Genomic DNA, 8817 nt, shown 5'->3' on the forward strand with positions numbered 1-8817 from the left:
GTTCAATCCTCCTTGTTTGGTTTTCATGCAGTTTTATCAGTACAAACATCACCACAGCATTAACTTCTGCAAACAAATGTAGAGAAATTGTATATTTTAGCAGGTTCTGAAGCAACACATGATTGTTCATAAATTAGTTTAACTTTCACAGCTTTTAGTAGTTGCATAGACCTGCTGGAAAAAGCTAAATTAAAGAGGTCAAATCGGTTCTTAGAGCATAGTATGCAAAAAAAAAAAAAAAACTCATATTAATAAATCTTCCTTGTTTGATTTTTATGCAGTTTTACTGGTAAAAACATCATCTCAGCATTAATTTCTGTAAACAAACGTACAGAAATTGTATTTTTTTTCATATAGTATCAACATATTTTCTGAAGCAACACCTTTTTTTGTAATCAATGATTGTTTATTAATTAGTTTAGATTTTGGTTTTTGCTCAATGTTGCATAAACCCGCTGGAAAAGCTAAATTAAAGTGGTCAAATTGGTTTTTGGAACATAGTATGCAAAAAAATGAGACACATATTGATAAATCTTCAACCAATCAATCCTCCTTGTTTGATTTTCACGCAGATTTCCTAGTAAAAACATGATTGCAGCATTAAGTTCTGCAAACAAACGTAGAGAAATTGTATTTTTAGCATGTCAACATATTTTTTGAAGCAACACATTTTGGTAACCAGTGATTGCTCTTTAATTAGTTCAGTTTCCACAGTTTTAATTTCTGTTGTCTAAAGTTTTTGCTTCAAATGTTGCATAAACCTGCTGGAAAAGCTAAATTAAAGTGGTCACATTGGTTTTATTAGTACAAACATCACTGCAGCATTAACTTCAAGAATTTGTTTATTCACGCTGGTCAACATATTTTCTGAGCAGCATGTGATTGTTAATAAATTAGTTTGAAAAAAAGCAAAATTAGAGAGGTCAAATCAGTTTTTAGAGCATACTGTATATGCAAAAAAGAGACCCATATTGATACATCTTCAATCAATTCTCCTTGTTTGATTTTTACACAGTTTTACTAGTAAAATAATCATTGCAGCATTAACATCTGCAAACAAATGCAGAAAAATAGATTTTTTTAATTAACTTTTTTGAAGCAACAAATTTATAATAACCAATATTTATAATTTAGGTTTCAGTTTTTAGTATCTGCTCCAAATGTTGCAGAAATCTTCTGGAAAAAACTTAATTACAGAGGTAAAATCTATTTTTAGACCATAGTATTAAACAAAAGAGACACACATATTGATAAATCCTCAAATGTTCAATCCTCCACGTTTGACTTTTACACTGTTTTACAAGTAAAAACATCACTTCAGCATTAAATTCTGCAAACAAATGTAGAGAAATTGTATTTTTTAGCATATTTTCTGAAGCAACACACTTTCTGCAACCAATATTTTAGTTTTTGTTCAAAATTTTGCATAAAGCCGCTGGAAAAAGCTAAATTAAAGAGATCAAATTGGTTTTAGAGCAGAGTTTTTAAAAAAAGAGATGCACATTGATAAATCTTCAACCGTTCAATCTCCTGTGTTTGGTTTTCATGCATTGCTTAGAATCATTGCTGGAAAGGTTGCATAAACCTGCTGGAAAAAGCTCAATTACAAATTGGCAAGATGGTTTTCAAAACCTTGTATACCAAAAAATAAATATATATATAAATAAAAACAGATAGAGAGAGAGAGAGAGAGAGAGAGAGAGAGAGAGAGAGAGAGAGAGAGAGAGAGAGAGAGAGAGAGAGAGAGAGAGAGAGAGAGAGAGAGAGAGAAACAACCGTTCAGTTCTCCTGGCTTAGGTTACTTAATAATAATCAATGCAGCATTAACTTCTGGTGTGTTTTCAGCATATCAAATTCAAAAGGGAAACACATTTTGCAAACAATACTTGCTGAAATTAAAGCTCAAAATATTTAATAAATATTTTAAGTGGACAATTATCTCTAAAAAAACAGGGAATTTTTTAAGCAACACATTTTGTCTCCAATGATAATTAGTTTAGTTGTAATACTTTATAACTATTTTGCTTACTCTACAATTATTGCTGGAAATGTTGCATAGAAAGACTGGGAACATTTTAAGTAGACAATTTTATTTTGAATATGATACACAAAAATCAGCCATTTTGTCCTCATTTTATTTTTTAATCAGCAATGCTGTATTAATTTCAGCAATTTAACAGAGAATTTATGAAGCAACCCATTTGTAACCAATGATTTGTTCATTAATTAGTTTAGTTGTAATATTTAATACCTCACGTATTTTATATTATAATATAAATGTTACAGTTATTGCTGGAAATAATGCATAAACCTGATATAAAGCATAAAGTGGTCATGTCGGTACAAAAAAGGTACAAAAAATTAAAACGATGACAGAAACTGCTAATAAGTTTACAATTAATTACTAAGATGTCGTTTAAATTTGAAACAGAAATAATATCATCGTGTAAATCAAATAAAAAACAAGTAGCTGGTTAGTTGCACTCTACACAGTGAAAATCCAGCAGGTGAAACATAAAAACTTCACATAAACCTCTATCATTTTGTATATTATGTTTCCATGTAACACAACAAACAGGAGGAATTGTTACGGAAAGATTTTCAGTCATGCAGCGGATGATTTCAGTGATTTTACAGAGGCAGGTGAACTCCTGTCTCCTGACTCTTTAAATTGCTGTGAGCTAATAGGGCGACGGTGACGGCCAGCAGTGTCTCTCGAATGGACACTTTCAGGAGGCGGCCTCTCATTAGAGATCCGGTCAAGGCCAGTGAATGTTATTCTCCGTCTTGATTAAGCAGTAATGACAGCAGAACTAAAGAGCCCGTCTGAACGTAGGAGAAATGATAGAATGAGATGATGGAAAAGATCAAACAGCCGCTGTAGGAGAACAAATGGATTGTGGAGTTCTGGTGGGGGAGAAAAAAATAGCTTAGCGGAGTCAATATTGGCTTGTCTCGGGTTATTGATTATGACTGTTATCTCTCACGACAGAGACTTTGATCATTTGAATGTTCATATCTGCCTTTTGAAGCTTCATTGCAGGCCAATCTAAACCTCGACACTACTGTAATGGCACGTACTGTTTGATGCACGGGAAGACGAGCGATGTATTGAATGCAACCTTAGAGCAAATTAAATAAATTTGTTTGCGACGGACAGGTTTTACTCAGTGGTGAAAAGCCAAATAGATATGTAACCCCTGAAATTATTAGTGCATGCATTTTTTAATGCAAGAGCTATATGAAAAGAAATGCAGCTTTGGGTCTTAAAGGGTTAGTTCACTCAAAAAAAAAAAAATGATGTTACTGATCATTCACCCTCATGACTTTTGTTTGTTAAATTAAAGGGGACCTATTATGCAAAAATCACTTTTATAAGGGGTTTAAACACAGTTATGTGGTATGAGTCTGTGAATATAAGCAGCCTCTAATGGTAAAAATATATTAATTTTATCTTTTATAATCACACTTGATAGAAACAGTCTGCAGAAACACTTTGATTGACCTTCTCCCTTTGTACGCGTCATCAGAGGGGAAAAGCCCCGCCCACTAGTGGCCATCTCCCCCTCATTAGCATAAGACATTGAACTTGTTTTTGAGTCTGCCACTATGCTGTCACATAGGCATTTGTAGCTCCGCCCTCTTTTGAAAAGAGCTCCATCTCATTTGAATTTTAAGCGACACAAAATGCCACAATAAGGATTAAAGCCTAAAAGAAATAAAGGTACGCGAGCTGTCACTGAGGAGGTACCTTTTGAAAAGGTACACATTTGTACTTGAAGGGTTCATATTGGTACCTCAAAAGTATATATTAGTACCGTAAAAATTTATAAGGAACACTTTTGTACTTTTTAGATACTAATATGTACCCTTGAGGAATTAATATGAATCTTTTAGGTACAAATTTGTACCTTTTCAAAAGGTACCACCCCTGTGAAAGCTCACGTACCTTTATTTCTGAGAGTATAGGGACATCAGAGACTTATTTTACATCTTGTAAAAAGAAGCATAATAGGTATGGCCAGACGGAATACACAGACATTTTTTGCTATTTCTGTGCAGAATTTTGTTGAAAATCTGCGGATTAATGCGGAATGATTTTGGGAGTATCATAACTAAAACCTTAATATATGAACTAAAAAGTAATACCTTTTTAACTTGTATTTAATGTTTACAATGAAAATCCAATTTGATCCACTTTATTTGGTAAACAAATCAAGTCTTTTATATAATATATCTACTAAAGGACAGAAAATATTACTTTACAAACTGTATTGTAAATAAATTATATGAATATTTTCATATTAGTCAATAATTATAATGAAATTAATTTAAAAACAGAATAAATATAAATTTACATACATTTATACAAGTAAATAAACAGAATCAATGATGGGCTAAAAATCTGCTGAAATCTGGGGAAATCAGTGGAATTCTGCGCGCGCAGATTCAGTGTGGGACTAATAATAGGTCTCCTTTAAGATATTTTAGGAGTAAATCGTCTCTTGTCCACCATAGACAGCAAGTCAGGAGTAATACAAAAAAACATCATTAAAACAGACCATATGGGGGACACTGAACTACTAGACTCATCTTAAAAAGATTGGAAAAATATGTACAGTCTCAGACATAAAAGTACAAAACCTGTCACTGGTGTGGTACAGTACCTTTTCTTTTGTACTTAAACGGCCTGTTGTACTTATAATATCTTAAAAGCACAAAAGTGTTCCCTAAAGGTATACAAAATTGTAATTTAAGGTACCAATATGTACCTTTAGAAAAAGTACCATCTCAGTGACAGGTTTTGTACCTTTATAGTGTATATTAATTAATTGGAAATCGTCTCACTCTTTATCAAAACATTGGATCAACAAACTAATTTCCTACTGACCCCCTAAAAAATGCTGTATATCAGGAGATTATCAAAAATGAAGTCAAAAGGCAAGGTGCATAAACAGCGTGCAAAACACTCGCTGGCAATAGAAAACCATTTTAAAAATGCGTCGCTTATTGCAAAAAATACACAAATACACAGATTGGAGCCTACATCAGCAACTCTGACAACTGGACTGACACGGTTTCCATTGACTAGAACTTTTATGTGAAGATGCTTTGACACAATCTACATTGTAAAAGCGCTATACAAATAAAGATGAATTGAATAAGCAGCGCTACAAACATAAAAAGTCATTATTTTAGTTTTTATGTGCACACAAACATTCTCATAGCTTGATGATATACCACTGAATGCATATGGTCTGTTTTGAGGATGTTGTTTTGTGATTTTTATGTAATTTAAAAGAGCCGGACTATTTTTGGTCTATGGAGGATGCTCTCCAATTCCATACACCATATTCATTTGTGTTGTGGACGACATGAGGGTAATTAATAACAAACTTTTTTTTTTTTTGCGTGAACTAAATCTTTATTAAAAACAAGTGTGGGCAGATATACTGTAAAAAATTATACCATCAGTAAGTCCTGTCATCTTATTTTTATTGTGAACTCACAACAATTCTGAACTTATGATTTAGTGGCTAATTCATATTTTTAATTTTATACAATCTCATTCGTACATTTTCTTTTTTTTTCTCAAGAGTTCCCACTTAGATATTGGTTGATAATATTATCAGGTTTGGCACGCTGTCCTAGGAGAAAACCCTGAGCTCTGAGTCGGAGATAATTGAGCCGCCCGGTCAATGAGCATGTAAGGGGGTCCGAGATCAGGTAGTTCTTGAGAGCTCCCCCTGGTAAAGGAGGAAAGGGGGAGTAGGGTGGAAGGGGGGATTATTCAGAAAACAAAGATAAGAGAGTAATGCTAGACGGGCTATTTATAGTGAGTTTGGAATAATCAGATTGGATTATTAATGATTGCGAATGAGTGACCAGCCGATCAATCATATCACGAGCTCTTCTCGAAATTAGTTTATGAAACTTCACTAAGATTTATTTTTTTAGCGTTTGGCATAGCTAGACAGGAAATGAACCTGAAGAGAGGAGGGATGGGATCGGAAAAGGTCCGCCATTAAGGACTCGAACTTGGAACACACACTGTAAAACCCAATGAGTTAAGGTAACTCAAACCATTTGAGGAAAACAAAGGCAACAAACCATTCAAGTTCAAAAACTAATCCTAATGAGTACTGTGAACTTAATCCATTTGAGTAAACGAAGCAATTTGAGCACAGTAAAAGGAAGAGAACTCCAACTGAGTACTGTAAAACCCAATAAGTTAAGGCAACTCAAACCGTTTATGGAAACCGATTGCTACAAACCATTTGAGTTAAAAAACTAATCTATGTAAGTACTGTGAATTTACTCCAGTTTTTGCAGTCCAAGTTGAAGTAATGAGGTACTTAATTAACTCATTGGGCTCTATTTTAACGATCTTGGCGCAAAGTCCAAAGCACATGGTGCAAAACCATTAAGGGCGTGTCTGAATCCACTTTTGCTATTTTAAGGACAGAAAAATTCAGCGCATGGTCTAACAGGGTTGAGCTTATTCTCTTAATGAGTTATGGGTGTGTTTTGAGAATAAACCAATCAGAGTCTCATCTCACATTCCCTTTAAGAGTCAGTTGCGTCATGCCATAGGGCATTTACTATTTACATGGCGGACTTTGTAAGTGGAAAAACTGAACACTTCACTTGCGAGAAAACAGTTAAACAAACCATCTGTAGCACAAGAATGAGAGATGAGCCTCCTCGTTCTTTACTTTCACTCTCTTTCGTGGATAAGGAAATGTGTTGTACGCACAGATATCCATTAGCCTACATAATTAATTTAGTTTGTTAAGCGCAAAGATTTGTTTCAAAACTATTTCTAAATTCAGATCTAATTTCCAGCAAACTAATAAATGAACAATAATAACAAAGTGTGGTCAAAAACGAAGTTATATTCAAACACACATGCTGTGCCCCATATGATCTAAAACCTGACAGGTGGGCAAATCTAAGCTTGTTTTTAATAAAACTAATATAAATATGCATATAATAAATAATACTGCTAATAATGATAACATTATACAAAAGCAAATTGTCATGAATAAACTGAAAAACGCCCTCCGAGATGAAGAGTGCTTTTTATATTTATGTAAAAATAATAATTTTTGTAATAATTTATTTATTTATTGATATTTGTGTATTGCTGTACATCCTGTGTGTTGTAAGCAATGTGTAAGCGAGGCGCAAAATTAACGCGCTCTGCGCCGGACTTTAGACCTGCTCTCAGCTGGTCTATTGTGCAGTCTGTTGTAGTTCCTCAAAACAGCAACGCGCCAACAATACGCCTTAACACGTCTTTTATCTAGACCAAAACACACATGAGTCCACAAAGTGGCGCAAATAGATTTGCTATCGTATTAGAAAACGGCAAACATTTGTGTTGCGCTGTTTTAGAAACACGTCATAGAAACACATCTTGCGCCTTATTGCGTCGTGTGTATGATAGGGCCCATTACCTTCAACACTGAGTTTAAAACTCTTTTCAAATGAGTAGAATTAGCTTTCGGTAAATTTTGAGTTAACTACACTCATTTCATTAAGCTGACTGTTGGGTTTTACAGTGGAGTATAGCCAAACTGCCAATATGTCGGCTATCGACAGACTCATTTGTAAGTTTTAATATGATTTGCTCATCCCAAAATGACAGTGGGATTTAGGGGCATGCTAAAAATTGTTAGAGGCATGCTAAAAATTGTTAGGGGCATGCTAAAAATTGTTAGGGGCATGCTAAAAATTGTTAGGGGCATGCTAAAAATTGTTAGGGGCATGCTAAAAATTGTTAGGGGCATGCTAAAATTGTTAGGGGCATGCTAAAAATTGTTAGGGGCATGCTAAAAATTGTTAGGGGCATGCTAAAAATTGTTAGGGGCATGCTAAAAATTGTTAGGGGCATGCTAAAAATTGTTAGGGGCATGCTAAAAATTGTTAAGGGCATGCTAAAAATTGTTAGGGGCATGCTAAAATTGTTAGGGGCATGCTAAAAACTGTTAGGGGCATGCTAAAATTTGTTAGGGGCATGCTAAAATTGTTAGGGGCATGCTAAAAATGTTTGTGTACATATGAAATCATATGAATTAGCCACTTTTCTGCACTCAAACAATTATTTTTAATTATTCAGCTGAAATACCACAATTGTTGGACAACTTAATTGTTTTTTGTTCAATCCACTTATATTTAAGTTATTCAATTTGTACTGGGAATTGTGTGGAACCGTGCATTTTAACAGTGTGACAATATGTAAAACAGTTACGTTTCCTCATAAGAACAAGCACTTTTTTTTTGCAAACTATAACTTATTAAACTAAGTTGATCATGTTTCAGTTTAATTAAGTTTATACAAGCGGTTTAATTGAAGTTAAAATTACTCATCAGGTTACTTTGATTCAACCTAAAAATGTAAAAACGACCGTGTCCTTTTTTACAGTGTAACCTCATGAAGAGAATCTGAAAAAGCTGCCCGAATAATGCGCATAGATAAATGTGCAAATGTTATGCTTCAGTAGAAAAAGAGCAAATGTGCGTATTGGTTTTATGTACAGTATTTAACATCATCAGTGCTATCAAGGTGCATATATTACATGGTAAATCAATTCCCAGAGAGCACGCTTTCATCACCCAAACGCCTACTTGTGCATTTTTATCAGGCCTTGAGGCTTTTAATATTATTGAGATGAAATATAACGAGGTGTGATGTGAACTACCTGTTCTTTATACCGAGTGACATCTCTGCGCCAAGGATTGCTGATGTGCTTTAGAGAAAAATCTCATTTTCAAACAGCTATTTTGTATCTCATGAGATTAACATATTAAATC

Source organism: Danio aesculapii, chromosome 11 (assembly GCF_903798145.1).
Source record: "Danio aesculapii chromosome 11, fDanAes4.1, whole genome shotgun sequence".
In the NCBI taxonomy this organism is placed as follows: Eukaryota; Metazoa; Chordata; class Actinopteri; order Cypriniformes; family Danionidae; genus Danio; species Danio aesculapii.